We start from the raw sequence: 19,355 nt of genomic DNA, 5'->3' as shown, positions 1-19,355 counted from the left end.
TGAAAGGTTCCAGCTCAGAACATATAAATATTTCACTGATTTTGTGGGGGTGATGAACAAGAATCAGTCGCTCTGGTGGACTGCTGAAAATTGATGCAGTTTTCCAAATGTGTATTTCCTGCCCTATAGGGATTCAGACCTATGGGAGACCTGCAACCTCCTGAAAACACAGCTCAGGGCTGGCAGTCCTATTGCTGCCTTGTCTGGGCTGGGGTCATTATATACGGCCTTCAATTGTCCTCTTTCAGAAGCTAGTTAGGACCAGTTAGAGGAAATCTTATTTTTCCTGCTGAAAATCAACAGTTTGTGCATTCTAATGACAATAACTTGTATTCCTTTTCTCAACTTAGCATTGTTTTTCAAGATGCTGGGATTCTTGTCACAGGTCTGTTCAGAGGGTTTGTGCATGAGCTGAACTACTTTAGATTAATTGCTCGGCTTTTGAATGTTCAAAATTCCTGTTCAGAGCCCCTCTGTTGAATTCTTCTGAATTATGAAAACCAGCAGACCGCTGAATCAGAGTGATTCCAGTGAATCTGAGGAATTCTGTATCTGGGCAGTTCAGAAGGATGAAGCCTCCATTGCTGTTTATTGGACCCTAACTGGCAGCTATTTTCGGTTTTCCTCCCCGGGTTTCTGAGGGCAGCACTCTTTGATCATGCTCCAGTAAATGATGATCAGAGCATCAAAGGGAGTTAAATATGTTGGCAGAGAGTGTCACTGGGCTTGACTTTCAAGTGTGCAATGCTAGGAATATATTCAGAAATACGACTGAACTGAATCAGTATAGTTAGGCACCGAAGAAATAGAATCACAGAGCAAAGAATTTTGGGCACAGAGTCACCTAACTCTAGAAATAAGGAATATTGAAGAGAGCAGTTCCTGCTGTTCTTAAATTTGTGAAGTCATCACTCAGAACTCATTAGCCCACCCTCCAGTGCTGGAAGATTACATTCCTACAATTGATAATACATGTAGAAAACAAAAGAATGAAATTTAAGATCATTGCCGTAAGTCTCTACACATCAGCATTTGAGATTTCCCTTCTAGCGTGTCTTGGTTTCAGATTCCTGTAGTAGGATATTCTGATTACACAAAGAAGAATGCTTAGACACAAACCTGGTTGCTCTCTGCTTACTTTTGTACTTGCTTATAACTAAAAGAAAAAACACAAATGTTATGGCATGGGTTTTCCACATGAACTAGAGGACTGTTACATACGAATAAAGCAAAAAGCAGGTCTATACAATCACATCATTGTCACTTTCCTTAGTCCTTAGATGAACCTAGCACTTGCAAAAAGATGAAAAGAATGCAAAACATATTCTCTAAATAGTTCTCTGAATAGAACCGCCATCAGCTTAGTGGTATAAAATCATTATTAGCAGGGGAATTATAGAGCCAGGTTCCCTAATGGTGTAAGTCAATATAAGTGTGTAGTAAGTGTAATGTAAGTAAGAATGTATGTAAGTGGCCACTGTGCATTAGATCATTGTTAATATTTAGCATTTGTTTTTTTCACTATCTTACCACTATATTTCTACCTTTATATCTTAGTAGAGAAGCTTCTTTCATTTTTATGTCTACTGGACAGTCAAGCTATTTATTCATTTTTATGTCTATATGAAGTTTTTTCTTCATTTGCTGTCCAGGGCCTAGACTGGCATTTAGAGTGTCTTGGTATCAAGTGGAAGAGTTTGCATTGAATTTCATTATCCAGTTTTGTGTTGACAGATACCAGAGGAAATGCATTTTGTGGTTCAGGTAGAACCTGGATGTGCAGAACCAATATCCAGCCACTTTTTTAGAACATAGAGCCAGTGAATACTGTGATCTAATATAGTGTGTACCCAAAAGCTAAAAATAGGGTGCTGATCCTATTTCTTAACTCTGCCTATCAGAGGTTTGAAGCCAGTATTAAGAATGACTTCCATGGTGCTTTCATGGTATCATACTGATACTCCCGATTCTTTGATCAACGCCTACCTTTATAAAAAAAAAAAATCCTAAAATTGCTGAGCTTTTACACCTGACCTATTTTGCTTGAAAGAAATAATAATAATAATAATAAAACTATTGAAATGCTCATTCACACTACGTTTTAAAATTCTGAAAGTACAGTGAAATGATACTGTTGTAGTTGGCAAGGGCTTTATTACATGTATCCTTTTAATTTATTGATGCTCAGTCTTTATAGGTGAAATACTCCAAATTCCTGTTTATTAAAACAGAAAATCATTTTATAGTTAACTTTAGAACACCGTGAGCTGTAATAGTTATGAAAAATGCTTTCTGAAAATAGCTCTTCATATGTATTCTATTTTTCTTTTAAAAAATCAGTATCTTTTCTATATGTTTTATGTTTTTTACTGTTGACTATGTTGACTTTGCAAAGCAATGGGAAGATAATTTGTCAAATTTGCTGGTGAATACATCAACAAAATTGCTAAGTTGCTAAGAACTGAAAATTCATATTGTCTGTGCTAAAGTTAGGAAGACCAGTAAACCTTCTATTACATTTTATGTTAAATACTCAGGACACATGGTCAGTTTTCCACAGTAGTAACAATGAAAGAACCTTTTCACATGTGAGCTGAAGAAACCAAATGTGAAAGTGAGGTACAATAAACATGAATCTACAAAATGCCACTTCAGATTTCCTGTTCAACTTGCAGTTAACACTGCCATATGGTTCAAACAAATAAAATAGTCTCTTACAGTGTATTAATGTTTCAGTCCAGTAGCAACTATAATAAATACTTTGTAAAAGACGATCTGCATCTCACTTTGATGTTAGGAAAGATACGTAGTTAATGAACACATCATATATCACAATTCAAAGAGGAAAATAATTGTACCAAAAAAAAATCTAATATTTTGCTTTTAAAAGTTGCTGTAGTGTATTGTAATAATTAATTTAAAAAATGTCTAACCTAATTCATCCTAATCTATTCTCTTTGTAGGTTCTTGGATCATCTGAGACCCACCAGCATAACACCAGGTAGAAAACTGAAGGTAAGATGAAGCATCCTACAGCCTCAAGTGTTAGTGGGATCCATATATTGCATTGGTGATTCTTAAACAGCAGTTTTCTAGCTGACTAGAAATAGTTTGTCTAGCTAACTGAATAGAGCATAACTATGAAATTTCAAGAAGCCAGTCTGCACTGAGTATGCAATGTCCAATGGTCTCAATCATTCTCTGTAACTTAAGCTGCTATATCTAATTTACCATTGCAATAACAGCATAGGTCAAAATATAAAATGGGATGCATGTAGTGCTAACGTTAACATGTATGAATACTTTGTCCAGGAAGGAATATCCAGCATGATAAATGGTTTTATGTTTTGACACTTTACTCTGTTACCAGCCAGACTTACCAAGAATAGAATATAATTAAATAAATAACGAAATTCTCAAAGGAGCTATTAAATTTCTTGTGAGAGTTCTCAAGCATTCACAAGAAACTACTGTGGCCTATGTATGTCATATTGTGATGTTTTGTAATGATGCCTCTCTTTACATGAATACTTTGCAAATGCCATTTGTAACCATGACCTAAACTCTGATGAAAGCAGATAAGGAGGGTCCCATAGCTCTGAAATGATAGCTGTTGGTGCTCACTCAAAAGTGTATTTGGCAGTGATCGGGCTGTAACCAATCTTACTCTGTCATTAGTACTTATATAGTATCAAGTAAGGAGTGGGTTTGTTTTTTTAGTTTGGTTGTTTGTTTCAGATCAGTAATTTTTCTCAATGGTAACTGAAGTCAGGTAATTTAAAGATTGTGAACCTCACAAAAAGGGTTCATTTAAAACCATATTCTGCACCTTGTGACACCAAGTGGAAAGTGTGTTCTTCTGTATGACTACAAAAGATTTTAGAACAGTTATCAGATATGCATTCTGCTCATTAATGTTTGTACAGTATCCTGCCTTAAAAGAGCTACAGTTTCCTAGAGCAAGTCATTCAGAATTCGACTACACTCTTCAAGTTTAATGGGTTGAGCTCTTTGAGTTCCCCTACCTCCTCCTGATTGATGGTTTGTTTCTTCTTTTAATACAAAATTCAGTAAAATTTCCCACAGTGAAAAGGGTCTTTTAATTATAAAACACCAGCGTGTGGGAATGATTCAATTTACACATCAGAAAAGTTCAGTTACTTGACCATAATTTATTTTTTGTGCTGATCATTTACAGACCACAGATTCTTTTTCTTTTTTTTTAACTCTCTCTCCTTCTTGCTTGCTCTCTGTACATGTAAAAGAACTCTCAATAACCTGGAAAAGGCTTTAGATATTGTATCACGTGGTCACCAGAACTAGACACTTCATTATCAGATTTTTTTACCAGCTTATCGCCCTTCTCATCTTCTAGCTGTGTTGTCATATTTAATTTAAATGGGTTCTGTAATTGCTGAGTAATACAGTTTTTTCTTGAATCTGACGGAGGGACAGTGCAAGTGAGGCAGGGTAAGGTATCTCACTTGTGGAATGGTGACAATGAGAGGTATTTGCTAAAAAATAAGTATTTGCAGTTCTAGAGTTGCATACAACATAACTGACCTCCATGGCCTTCTTCAGTTGTCCTCTGTCTGTAGTGCTTAAACTTGTCTACAGGAGGGGATAATATAGCTCCACATTAACGAACAAATAATAAAAAATAATAAAAAAAGAGCTATTAATACTGACAGAAAGGTCTGAAAGGACTGGGAAGTTTCAATGCATTTTCTCTATGTAATATTAGTCTTACTGTTCTGTTTTCAGAATGCATATTAAGACTTGTTGATATAGCAGCTTTAAATGACAAAGCATTGTACGTTTTGTATGTGATTTTCCTAGCAAAATCAAAACAGTAAATCTTACTTTATGCTCATTATGAGCATGAGAGAAATACGCAGTAAAAATGTCCAGAATGCCATTTCACAGATTTGAAATACAATTATTTAAATATATGCTCTTATATACATTTTCTTTTTAATCAAATATGGTTTGTGAACTTGACCGAGAGTTATTAGATTATGGCCTTTTTTATAATAAAATAGTTGATGTATTAGATGGAAAAAATATGTATATCTCATTTATTCTAGGTTGTATGTATAATATTCATATTCAGCTGAATACCTAACAGTATTTAATGGTTGGCTAGCTATTTGTTGTATTACACACACAAACACCATGTCTATGCTACTGGAATATACTCTTGCTACTTCTTTGACTTTGGAGCATTTAATTATTTTTTTTTCCTTTGGAAGGACTGTGTGAATGCCACTGGAAAAAAGAAAAAATCGTGGTTTCTGCAAATTCTTTTCAGCTATTTGAAAGCGGCTCCTCCTTTGTACCCTGGACTAAGCATTTAGACTGAAATAGATTATTTGTGTTTTGTAGTGTTCCTCTGACAGAGAAACTGAAAGACAGTCTTTGTAATACCTGTACCTGCTGCTGTTTAGATATACTTTTATCTAGAAACAAAAATATATCCCTGAATAGGACTTATGAGCTGAAACTAGTATATGCTTGTAAAGCTAACCAGTATGAAATGCTACCTTCCGGTGCCCTTTTAGTTGTTACAGGCTAAAGTCAACCAGCAAATCTACCAGTTGATTTTAAGCTACCACTACGGCAGCTTTTGCTAACTCATCTGGACCTTACTGTGCTTGGATTTGTGTCAGCGAAGGGAACAATTCAGAGCATGAGGGGACTTTTTAAAATGCAATTAGTTAATTGAAATCCTTTGTTCTTCTACATCAATATTCCTGAAGCCGTGAATAGCTGATGTTTTCAAATGACTCCCAAGTTCAGTACACTATTTTGCCACGGTGTGTCTGGAATGATGCAACCAGCAGGTCAGCACTCCTGCTGCTGGTGCTGTAGGAATCCAGCAATGATGTAGGTTTTTGGGGGGAGGGTTTTTTTATTTTTGGTGGTGGGTTTTTCCTACTTCCATTGACTTCCAGGCCTGTTCATTTACCAAGTAAGCCCTGTAGTGTTGTTTGAGTAGGTCTGTGTTCTTACAGTTCTCAACGGTGTCCAGCAGTGGAAGTCCTCAGTAGATCTCAACTGGAGCTATAAAAAAAATCAAGTGGTCCTGGTGGAAAGAAGGTCTCTATTGAAAGCAAATACTCCTGAGTCCCTGTTCTTCCAGACCATTATCCTAGAACTCTTTAGTACTGCAAACAGTAAGCTAAAATCAATAAACCTGTGCAAAACACATATTAATTTTAATGGTAAATGAAAATCTTTCCTCACAATTTTTATTATTATAGCTTTTATGATCACATTTTCAAGTTCTCATCTCTGGCTTATATGCTAGCATTTAGCTTCAGTTTTTATTCATGATGGTCAACTGGTGTTGTACACTGTGTTAAAGGTATTTTAGTAGAGGTTTCAATATTTAATAGATGTCCCGATGATACAGTTTTGTGGCAGAAGTATTTATTGTCACCATTTCTGTCTTTTTTTCTTTTCCTTTCAAGAACAACCTATATAAAAGTGATGAGCATTTCTAAGAGCAGAGTGTTCTCACCCCAGTACAAAGAGCCTATGGCTTTTCTTGTCTTCTATGCATTTTTGGACATGCATGGAATTTTTTGTTTAGTAGGCAGAGATTACAGTGACTCGAGTCTCTCCTGGTGTAACTCTGTCTATGCACTGAATGGCACAGCATCTCAAGTCCTTGCATTTTAGATACAGGATCAGAGCTGAATCCCTGAAGTGCACCAACTAAAGTAGATGGTAAGCTCACCTACCTGCTACTAGTCACACAGACTTTCTTTTAACAGTAGCACATCTCTAGTTTTTCTGTTTAGATATTGGTATGATTCTGCCCATTACTATTAAACCTTTGTCAGGCTACCTATACTTATGAGCTGCACAGGCATGCCAATGCAAAAATTTTTTCAAGTTGTCCTTAGTAGAATAAAAAGGTATTGTACTGAGTCATTGAACTGACTTCTTTTCATGGCAGTCAGTCATTCAGGTGTAGTGACATGCAGTATTGTATAGGTTTTTTGACATTTGAAGACACTTCTTTACACAAAATTGCACTGTTTGGCATATTAGTTATAAATGTGAGAAATGTTTTTTCAACACCTTAGCCACCAGCAGGCAGTAATGAAGACATGAGTTCTAAAATCTTCTGTCCCATCAAAGCTCCCCATATGAAGTTCTGAGCTGTGAATCAAGTCAGCCTGGGAATCACAGACCTGAATTCCTGCACTTCAGTGCTCTTTCCAGACTACTTCTCACTTTCCATTCAAAATCTAAGGACAGGGTTAGTGATGGTGCCAGATGGTGCCTTTTTTGTATTAATCTAACATTTAGACTTTTTTTTTTTCCTGAAAGTAGAAAACCTCTGTTTCTATGTCCTTTTCAAAACCACACATCTCTTCTGAGTAGTAGCTCTAAATGGTACAGAATGGCATTAGGAGGAGGGATCACTGTTTAGCCCTTTTAGCACTTTATTTAAATAGTTCAGGAAGGATGTGTTGGGGCCAGCATACTCCTCAGGTACTAAAACACCACAGTTTTCTGCTTTGGTTACCACGGGAAATTTGTCTGTTTCTAGCATTCTTGGCCATCAGGAATTCAGTGTCCCTTCGGTGTACAGTGTCTGTTTAAAGCCCTTTTCTGAGTTGTGTTAATTTATGAGTTCAACTCGTGAAGCCAGTGAATATATTAACTGTTGAATCTTAGTTTGTTATCATCACAATCAACGATTGCCATACTTTTAATCAGAAGTGGCCAGAGCCATTTGATCACTAATGAGCTCCATTTCATCAGGTCATTAAGCAGTTCCTGAGCATATCTACCTTAACCTGTTTAATAGCAGAATAAAGTGAAGAGATGGCTCCTTTGTAAACCTCGGATGGCCTCACGTGGAAAGTGACTGCTAAAACACATTCTTATTTTGCCACATGAGCGAGATCCTGAATCTCTTGGGATTCCAGCAGAAAGTGGAAGTTAGCCCTTACTGGAGCCTCAGTGCAACCTGCTGGCATATGCACAGCACGAGGCAGAGGCTGTAGAGCTTGTGCTTTGTTCACTGAGGCAGGGCAGACCTGGTGCATACAACTCATCGAGAGATTCGGTATGAAATATTCTGGGCGTTTTGGAAAACATATAAACCTTCCTTTGCAAGGGGCAGGGTGGGATCTGAAAACAGGAAAACTTACCTTTGTCCTTAGGAACCATTTCTGTGTTTCTTGGTAGGATTCTCCTTTGGAGTATTTGCAGGCAAAATCAGGGGCTCCCTTTTAGAATACAGGGCAATGGGAAAAACGCTGTGCCTAGGGAGGAGCAACATCTGTACGGTCCAGGATTTTCAGTACTGTCTTTTAGGACACTTTATTGTAAAACTTGCTTTTCGTTCTGTAGTGTTTTGGTATTTACAGATACGTTGTTCAATCCAGGATCAGAACATAAATATCCCAGGTGAAAAATTCTAGAATACCTTGTCACTGCTGGTTTGTAAATCTTTATACTAACTTGATATCAGACAACAAAGTTTTCCTTTCCGTGTACAAAACCAGCTTCTTTATTCAAGAAAAATGTTTACAATGGCATAGAAATTGTGCTTTTTTTTTTTTTTTTTAATTACGATTACAATTGGACTAATTAGGGTGTATGGTTTTTTTGAATAGTGCACTAGATGAAAAAGAACAGGGACTTTTCCTTTAATAGAAGTTCCCCCACTCTTACCCATTTTTTACATATTGTTTATTACTTTCATGCCAAAAAGGATACAAAATCTCTGATTTTGTTTGTTTCTGAAGTAAAATGTTAAATAATGTTGACAGTTTCACTTTAGCAGCATTGTAATAATGTGTCCAGAAGTAGTACAGCTCGTGCTTTGAATGGCCACAAGTTTTGCAGCCCTTTTATTTTAAGATGCTCAATTATTCTTGAGCCACTGAACTATTGTTTCAAAAAACATTTTGTTATTTCCTTACAAGAGGCTAAAAACCCTTTATCGTGGTTTTTTATGGTTCTTTGAACTACTTTAAGGCTAATTTGTGATAGATTTTTGTACTATGATTTTTATACTTAGACTATTCAATCCGTCTAACCTGAATATCCCAAGGGAGATAACTCAGGAAGCATAGAAATCAAGAAAACGTGAAGCTGGTACTTCAAGCTGAACCAGAAGCTAGTATAACTCAATTTGTCAGTGTGAATTTCTGGTGAGAGAATGAAGAACTTGATTCATTTTTGTTATCATTCTGCCTTTTTGCTGAAAATCTGTGATTTCTACGCTTTGTGTATACAATAAGAATTGCGTGGCAGGTTTTTGCTGATTTGAGGTTGACTTCAACTATATGTATATGGGAAGGGGTGGAGTTTCCTGAAAAGAGGTTTTGACTTCAAGATCTACTCTGATGTGGTTTCCTTTAACAAATAGGGGTATTTTGATGTAGTTGATGGCAAACTGGTCTCAAATTCAAGTGTCATCCGCTTCTCCAGCATAAGACAAGTACCAAAAAGATGTGGTGTGCTGGCTCAGTATGCTTGGAGCTACTGCACTAATTATGTTTTTCACAAAACTCATTTTAACCCTATAGTATGACATAATGAAAGATGAACAAAAGCAAGATGGTCATTGACATGATCGTCTTTTAATGAGGGAAAAAAATTAAAAAAAAAGGACAAGTCGTTTGAATGACACAAGTCAATGAACCAAATGAAACTCATTAGAAATTAGGGAACTGGTTGGTTGTGCATAGACTTCCTAAGAATTATACCAAAATTCAGATGTAGAAAATAGATGTAAGATACAGGCTCCATGTTAAAATTTTAATTCACTTGATAATAGCTGCATCAAAGGCTATAAAACAGTGTAAAATATATACTTAATTTATTCACTTGTTACATGGGTAATGCTATTTATGTAGATGTGCAGAACCTTAACAGGGTCCTACAGAGTTTTGAGAAAGTCTCAAAAAAATTGTAGCTCCAGTATGTGTAAAGCTGAATGTGAAGCCTGAGATGTACAATAAACAGTTCAATTCCAATTTGTTTTTTCAACAAAACTTTGATATGTATTATTTCACTTCTCTTTTGTCAGCATCTGTATTAACTATGCTGTATTTTTTTTAATATATATGTACAAGAAAAGCACAGGATTGTCTTCCTCTGATCTGTTTCTTAAACAGTTAACAAGGTAGTTACATATTTAGTCACTGAGATTGAACCTGACATAAGAGGCAACACAAGCTATCTTCCACAAATACCTGAAAGGTAGGGCAACTGTGCCTAAATCCAAGAGCTCCAGGTGAGACCTTGCAAGTATTTCTATTACTGACTACGTATCTATCATGTGGAAAAGAGGTCTAATCTCAGCTGTAAATGCTGAGAATTACATGTCATTTTCCTTAGAGCAATAAATGCTCTTTTGTCTGTCTAGATTTTGTTATGTGTTTTGCACGTTAATTCCTAACAGTGCTGCTGTATGTCACTAAAATATCAAAATCTAATCAGTCAGCTGGCAGTAAATGGAAAAAATAGAAATTCATAGCAAAGATTAGTGATATCTAAAAGTGGTTTATGGGTCCTAGTGGGATTCCTCCTTTTTTAACAACAAAGTGCAGAGTGAAAGAATATGCACAGCTTACTTTGTCTTCCTACTTCTTTTGATCTGAAAGAACAATCAGATAAGGCTGATTTCTGAAGACAGTTCAGAATGAACAGATTTCAGTTGCCCCCAGTGATAACCATCCTTGTCAACAGGAGGCATTCCAGGTACTGACACTAGAGCCCTAAATGTTCAGATACTGAACATTTTATCTTTTATTTTAAAAACTACTGCTGGGAACTCTCTTTATAGAATGCAATGGATGATGAGTATTTAGAAGAAGAATGAACCCTGAAGGAGAATAAAGCCCAAGCCTCAGAGACTGTCAGTGAACACCAGAAGGACAGAAAAATTTAAGGTTACGGTGGAGGATTTCATACATACAGAAAAACTGAAGCTGTGGAAAATGGAAGAATAGAACTCAGGAGTTACAGGCTACAAAATCACAAGTAAAAGAATTTAGGGGCCCTGGTCCTAATGGGCATTTGTCCTGATCATTGAATCAGTGCACACTGTCAAATTTCAGCAAAATTAAGTGCCTTTTCATAGGGAATGCTCAACACTGGGATTTACGGGGGTGCTAATAATCAAAGTTGAGGTATGTGGATTAAATCAGTGTGTAGCTACCTTTTGTAAGCCGTGTAACTCTAATAAGTGTCATCAGTCCCTCTAACTCACAAGCTTCAGCTGTCAATTTTTGAAGAAAATAGTGATTTTTGGCATGAAGTGGCAAGTCGCATTTCACATGACTCATATACAGTGTACAAAATTTATTAAGCATGGTGTAGTGTATTATGAAAGTTGATTGTTTACAAATGTAAATATACTGATATTTTTCACATTTAAAGGTAATTACACCCTGAATGCTGTGCAATACTGATGATCATTTTTAAAGTTAGTAGTTTAATGTATTTATGATTATCTAAGTTAGTCATTGATAGCTTAACGCACCTCAAAAACAGCATAAAATACACTACTAGCACTCTTAACATTGAGGATAATTAATTTTGAATGAGCAGATGCAAATGAATTCATAATAAGAGGTTTTTAGTGTGCTTATCACTGCCACTGCACTTTAAAAGTGTGCTTGGAAAAAAATATGTGTGTTATTTCTTATCTTGTCTGCCTTCAAATAGTTTGTCTGTCTACCAAACCCAGATACGACACTTAAACACATTGATTCCAGTCCCAGTTTCCCACTGGTGTCATTGTTGCTTTCATGTGTTTTGAATAAAGTCCTTTATCCTTTTTTAAATTCCTAACTGGGGCAGAGGTAGTCAATATCAGAGAGTTCCTGAAGATGATAGGAGCTCCTAGCATCTGACTGGGCTTGGTCAGGTGAATCTTATAGTCCAGAAGGTTTTTCCAGCATGTTGATGCAGCAAATGCTGGTATTGATGAATTGATAGCTGGGTCAATATTTTTGAATGCCCATGAGTAGCAAAGAAGAAAAATCAAACATATGTTTGAAAGTGTCAGACACTGAGGACGATAACTAAAGGTCTCTTCTTCCTTCTTTCCAATATCTTGGTTTATTCCTTGATCCTTTAACCAGTTTCTATGTGTACGAGGAGTGCAGTATGTCTCTGCATCTTTGCTCTAACTATACCTGCTTTTGAGGCCAGGCTGTTCAGTTTCCTGAAATGTGGCTTTTTTTTTCTCTCTCTTTTTTTTTTTTTTTTCTGCCCGGCAAGGAAGATGCAGTGCCATAACTTTTTTGTATATCCTTCAAAACAGTTGAAGGTCTTTCTGCAGAGGAACAAGGCCGGGAAAGTCAGTAAGCATTCAATAACTTCTGGGTGACTCCATATGTGTGTCTCTGGCATTCTTTTCCTTCACCACCCAGCAGTAGTATCTGTAAGATAATATTCTAGGAACACAATTTTACATGAAGAGCTGTACAAAATGTGAACATGATTACTTGGAAAACTGCTTAGAAAATGTTACATTTGTGGCAAGTGTGAAATACCTGAAACAAATTTTTCAAATGAAAAAGCAGTGTTCCAATTGAGGAAAAAAAAAAAAAAAGTTAAAACAAATATCTGTTCAGCTTACTGTATTTTGCTAAACAGTTTCTATATGGATGTGCATGAAGGCAATTGGAAAAATTGTGTTAAACACATGTGTTGCAAATACCTGTAAACTTCAAGATAGGCTCTAGGTTGCATGCAATTTGATTTGTGATGGTGAAACGCATACTGAACATGGAGGCACTTAAACTGTAAATCCAGTGAGAGTGTCCTCTTTATCTGAACTTAATCTGATTTTTAGCCAGCCAGGCCCTTCAGAGCTTTGACAAGATTTGTGTACGTTGGGCAAATAAGCATGGCCATCGCTCTGGAGTCCTCTACTGCTATCAAACATGCACCATTAGGTAACTGGAGATTGAAACCATACTTTAGGTTTGTATAAAACTAGAGAGCTCCATCTTACAGTTAAAGTATGTAGAACAAAAACCTGATGCAGAAGGAAAAAATATTTTTGCCCTATATTTTGTCCTAAAAATATAAAAGCTTTCTTTATACTTTATGTAGCAGTTTTTTTGTCAATGACACTGATCTTGAAGCCCACCATGCTGATTTTTGTTTGATGATGACTGAAATGCCTACGCATCACTTTTATTTTTTATGTAAAGTTATACAGTGTTGACAGGTCCCGTAGTCCTTCTATGACAGGGCAGTATGAAAACCTTTCTTTCCCTGACTACCGAAGAAATCACTGGGGTTAAGTGACAGGGCTCTACTAGTGATTTGTCTGTCACAGAGAACCGTAAATTGTAGCCTGTCTCCGGGATAGTGTTTAGACACATTCTGAGATTAATGGTTTTGCATAGACACTTTGGACTTCAAATGATTTTGAGATAAGCTCCGTCAAGAAGATTCTTCCAGTCTGAACTCCACTGAAAGTGCTTTACATTTTAGCTACATGTATATGAAACTTCGTTGGTACAGAACAGACAGTTTGTTATAAAGTGAAGTGGCATCTCTTACATTCCATACTACATACAGTTTTCACCTCCAGCTTAACTCTTTGTGAAAGATTTCCTACTTTTTTTTTTTTTTTTTTTTAATATATAGTAGTGCTTAACATTTTTGAATAACAGACAGAAATAAGACTTCGTATTTACATGACTGAGTAGCCTGCATGTTTCCTCTTAAAGGAGCATAGCTGGGAAGGAAGGTCTATATCCTAAATGAGGGAAGAGGAAGAGTTGGTCATACACCTTATGTAAAGTGTACGAACCACCTGGGAGAGCATCATGGTTTGAGAATGTGCTAATTCATTCATTTTTCAAAGCCTCGGTTGATAATTGATATATGTTCTGCAGTAATCAATGAGATCCCGCAATGACTGTGACTTAAGACAAAGATGATGAGATTTTATTTTTTTTAAATGTGTTCAAGAGAAAATGTTTGTCAAAGAATGAAGCAAATGTAGACAGGCCTTTTATATGTATTCAATAGTCGCCTGATTGAAAAATATAAAGAGGAAAAAAGCACCTATATCACTGCTATCAATCAGCTTCCAGGTCTTCTGAATATTTACTGAAAATTGTATGGTTTCAGTAGATTATTGCATAGGCACATGCAGCAGCGCCACGTGAGAACCAGCATAACAAGAGGGGGAAAATCTTTCTCATAGCTAACCTGTAGTTAACATACACTGCCTCTCCCCAGGGCATATAAGGTCTAAGAGGAACTCTCAGGTTCACATAAAGAGAGTGGTCAATGGATCGTTGACCCTGGGGTCTGACAGCTGGGGCCTCCTTGCACGCTGCTGGTGGGAATCAGAATTTTCCTGTTGGGGGACACTGGTTTTCTTCTCCGCTCATCTTAGCACCAGTTCTGGTTTTTGACCTCAAGTTTCAAAGTTGTATCATGTGATAAAAGGGGAATGAGAAGGACTTTTCAGGAAAAAAAAAAGTGTAACTTCTGTTTTACAAATGATATGCTTAGATTTGTTCAAACATTTATAGGAACATCTTCATGATTTTTTAATTTCAGCATTTAAGCTTTGACATACAGTATTTGTGAATCTTGTTCATAATATTTGTGACTGAAACATTGATTAAGATATACAGAAGACTGAGGGGAAAACAGATGGATTTAAACTGCAGGTCAGATGGATTTAAACTGCAGGTTTTATTAACTTAATGTAACATAAGTGTTAAGAGCGTTATGTGCAGGGAGTTATAGGAGTCCTGCCATAAAATCCCATAGCAAATGCAGTGTCATCAGTCAATATGTTGGTGATTTGAGTACTTCTTGCTCCTCCATGGCAGGTAAAGGAGGTACAAACCGGCCGCTATGGCTAGCAAATTTGTCACATCTGAGATTAGAAGGGCTAGGATCCACCAGGAGAATACAGCAAATTTCCCACTTTTGGGAGCAAAACAGCTGTAATTTTATTAATAGGGAGTATGGACCTCAGACTGCTAGTGACTAATTAGCAGTCATAAGCTTTAGAAGCCATTAAGAAAAGGTTTCTGTACTTAGTGATATTCAACGTCCTGTTTCAACAGAGAGGTGAAACCGTCTTTCAGGGGCTGGTTTTGTGTTACTCGATGTGCTTTATTCTCTCCTTTACAAATGTAATTGTTCTTGTAATGTGGCAGACAACCATCGCTTTCACTCACTGAAAGCTGGATAGAAAAGCCATTTTTCTTTAAAAAAAAAAAAATCAACCCAAATCCCCATGTTATATGTTAGTATAAAAAATGTTTCAGTTATAATAGCTTAACTTGTTTGTTTTAATATTGTTTTAATACAGGTATAAAACATATTTGACTTTTTTTTTTTTTTTTTTTTTTTGAGAAGCAGAGCCAAGGTTTACAAAAAATATAAGATAAAATACAAATAAGTGTATGTAAAAATCTTATTCTGGATGTGATTAGTACATGCCACTGGCAAATGTCAGCAGTTATTTTTAGTGGAGAGCGTTTGTAAGATCTGGCAGCGAACTCCTGAAATGTCAGGAGGGTAAGAGGAAGCATAGCACAAGCCAGATACGTATACTAATGTGTTAGAGGCTTGTAATGATAAGTCCATCATTTTTTGAAAGTCAAGATGAAGCTGTCTTGAAAATGACCTGATAGATCATAGTTCACTTCCCATGTCATAGGTATTGTGTGGATGTGACGAAATTACTTAGATTTTTGAAAGAAGCTTCATTTCCTTATAAAGTGAGGAAAGAGCTTGATTTTCCTGTTCCTCCTTGTTCACAGACAGATTGGTGTTGTTAAACGGTATGTTGCACTTGTCTTCTAAGGAACGTGTGTTATGCTTATGTAATTTCTTCTTGGTACATTTATCAGAACAATATTTAGGTATGTATGTATATGTATATATATGTATATATAATGCATATTAAATCTTTCAGTCTCGATTGGAAATTATAGGGGGAAGGCCAGTTCTTCAACAGTGTCGTTCACAAGCTCAGTGACTCTGCTGTTCAGTGCTGTTATCTTGCTCGATACAGGAATAGCAGTAGACTTGTCAGGTATATTCTATTAAAATTTTCACAGTGAAAGGTGGGTCAGATTTGTACACAGTGATACTTCAACCATATCCTTCATCTCACGCATGGTTCTAATTTTCTTCACTGCCTTTAATTATCTTAATTACATAATCCTGCTTGTATATAACTAGGAATGTTACTGATTTGTTATTGGTGCAGAACTTGATACTTAGGACTAAATGTAACAGTTTTTCATTTGTGCAGGAATATCACTTTTCCCTTTCATAAACATTGTATATGTGGATTTAAGGCCATCCAAGCCAAAGTATGACATTTTCACTTATAGGTTTGTGTTGTTTTTTTGGTGGTGGTGGCTGTTTTTTTTTCCAAAGCCTAATACCTTGTTCCCATTGTCCCTTTGTCTTCCACACTGATCAGTGCTTGTGTCTTTGCGTCAGAATTCAGTCTCATGGAAATCATACAGTGAGTAAGATCTCTTCTGGCAGACCCCAGATTTTGGGGTCACTAGGAAAAGAAAGCCTCCCATCCATTTCCTATTATCCTCTTGTCATTGGTTGTTGAAAAGTTGCAGGAAGTATGCATCAATGGAGCTAACTTCTTTTGATTAATTTCAAAAATGTTACATACTTTGTTGCTTTCTTGGTTTACATGCTTAAAAGTATATCATATTATAGAAACCCACACTCAAATTTGGAGATACAATGGGCCACCTGAGTACATAAATGCTCTGCTGGTGGCCAAGAAACAACTCAGATTTTTTCTGTGACAGTGCATGTTCTGAGAATTAAAATAGGGGATTTATAGGCCAGTTTATTTTTGCCTGTGACAGAAAAGACATGACTGGCCATGATGGAAAATGGAAATGCAGAATTAGCAATAGCTTAATTGAATTAATGCAATTTCTGATTTTAAATGTGATATATTTTTCCATTTTTCAAACAATTTAAAAACTGATATCCCAGAGTTTGCTTAAAAATATGTAGCAAGTAAAAAATTCTACTGTCTGCATAATTCAGAAGGATTTTAAAACAAAACAAAGAAACAAAAACAGATTAACGAGGGAGGTTAAGGAATACTGTCAAACTTCTGTGTTCAAATGCTTCCAAAATTTGACCTAATGTTATAAAAAAAAAAAAAAAAAAAAAAAAAGTTATATTTTTTAATGTGCTCTAAGCCAGAGAATCCTGCCAAAATGGAAGTTCCAATACCAATAAAAAATCCTACTAGGCAGCCAGCTCACATTAACACAATCCCTGCTTTGCATTTGGAGGCAAATCTCCTTCATCTACTTACTTCTTCCTTGTGCACATCCAAAATAGTTAAATACAGAAATACTGCATTCTGAAGCATTTACAGAGTCTAATTCTCCTTTGGACTGTTGCAGTAATACAGCAGAAGTGTAGCTAGAAGTTGTATGTTCCCAGAGAAAACTCTACTATTATGAATATATATTTGCATATTAAGTCAATGTTGTGAATTTATTCTAGAACTCTAATGTAAAACAGGGCTTTTATTCTTATATAATTATTCTGCGAGATTACAGCTATTTAATATCAAAATCTTTGCATAAATACTGGTTTTGGTTTAGACTTGTATGATGGAATGAACTATTGAAATAGGAAAAAAGACGCAGTACAAGACCATTTCTTTCTGTTGCATTTTATTCATACAGAATATTATGAATTTTATTATTGATGAAGCCAAGAATGAAAGAAGATAGATGTCAGAAGGCAGCTCCTTTGTATTGGTGTGAAAGAAAAATGGCTCACATAAAAACAAATAAGCCTGAAACTATAAAAATACTGAACATAAAAACATTTTTTGTGGGAGGGCAGGATTATTTTTTTTTAATGGGGGAATGGATAATATTATAAGAATGATTCAGATATTGCCAAAGCCAAAGTACGGTTTCAAGGAAAAAATATTAAGAGATAAAAGTAGGGCAGGACAAAATTAAAAATGAAATAGCAACCTGAGTTTAGGATCTAAATCCATATTCAAACCCTTCATAGTAGAGTTGATGTTTGAAAAGTGCTTAACACTCAAGATACCCCATTGAGATCAGTACTTAAGAACACTAGGGTGCTAAGAACCTGAGTGTGAATATAGACATCTAACTGGAGGCTCCTATTTTGTGCCTCTATTAAAATCTGAATAAATAAGGCAGTGTAAAATATAGAGGAATGATCTGTTGCACAAGAGGGCTCTGTTCTTCACCCGAATCCATGGAGAACCCAGAGCGGGCAACCTACAAAATTTTAGGTTGGCATTACGAAGTAAATCTAGTTATCAGGGAGGGTGGACTGGAGACTGTCACTTTTCAAAACATGTTATCGTAAGAAGTAAATTGGAGGATTAATTCAGAGAGCCACAACTGAGAGGAAGCCAAAACAGAAAGAAGGAAAAACACCATAGTGGGAGGAGAAAAAATCAGTATGCAGAGTTCATATGAAGGCAGAATTTGTTCTCCCAAAGAAGCGGGGTTGGGGAAGCTATTCTAGCACACTTTTATTAGCCTGTTCATTTTGAGTACTGAGCAGGCCATGATTGCAAAATACAGCCATTAGCAACATAGGCCTCTGGACATGTTGTATCGTAAAGGACAGAGAGACTTAGAGGCATGAATTTCCTCTTTTCCTATCCCGTGTCTCACTCCTTGTGTTACTTGACCACGTGAGTTATGAATACAACTTAGAGTCAGTATCAAACACTTGAATCTGAAAAAAAAAGATATTATTATCCTCTATTGTTATCCTTAATAGAAAAATCCTTGGAGATTTTTTTTATACACAAATCTGCAGAATTTTTAGCATGCTGTTTTACAGTTCAGTAGGTTGGCCTTCAAGGCACTTGGCCCACTCTAATCTTTGAACCTAATAGAACAATAACATTGTGGGTATATATTGCTGACAAGCAGAATGCTTTGTGTTTTTTGTTTTGTTTTGTTTTGTTTTGTTTTCTCAGGGAGTTCAGGCACTGCTAATAACTTGGTAACACAACAATTAAATACGAATATAGTGTGATTTAGCTTGTCAAATAAAAGACCCAGCATCATTTTAATTCCCCAAAGAATCAGAATTGTGAAACTATCTGAGAATGTACTTGCTCAGCCCACTTGCCTGCTGTGGCTGCTCATTGCAATCTTTATTATAACTGTGTTGTTGATGTTGTGGAACTAGAAAAATTTTCTTCAGGAAAATGTAATAGACAGTAGCCAGGTTCCTTCTGAGATGTCAGATACCTACTTTATTATAGTGAGAAAGTGACAGTCAATTTAAACCAGAATTTATTGAGAACATTAAGAGCTGGA

At 36.1% G+C, this 19,355-nt stretch overlaps 1 protein-coding gene across 25 annotated transcripts in view; it reads left to right on the top strand.

Moving 5' to 3' along the window:
• The window catches only part of TENM3 (teneurin transmembrane protein 3), a 1,327,252-nt gene that overhangs the window by 865,475 nt on the left and 442,422 nt on the right, over positions 1 to 19,355 (top strand). For all 25 annotated transcript variants that reach the window (XM_072037263.1, XM_072037264.1, XM_072037262.1 and 22 more), the window contains one exon: positions 2,964 to 3,015. The gene's annotated coding sequence lies outside the window, so the exon portion shown is untranslated. The remainder of the gene's footprint in view (positions 1 to 2,963; positions 3,016 to 19,355) is intronic.

The sequence above is a fragment of the Anas platyrhynchos genome, chromosome 4 (assembly GCF_047663525.1).
Source record: "Anas platyrhynchos isolate ZD024472 breed Pekin duck chromosome 4, IASCAAS_PekinDuck_T2T, whole genome shotgun sequence".
NCBI classification, from domain to species: Eukaryota; Metazoa; Chordata; class Aves; order Anseriformes; family Anatidae; genus Anas; species Anas platyrhynchos.
This window is presented reverse-complemented; position numbering and strand designations above follow the sequence as displayed.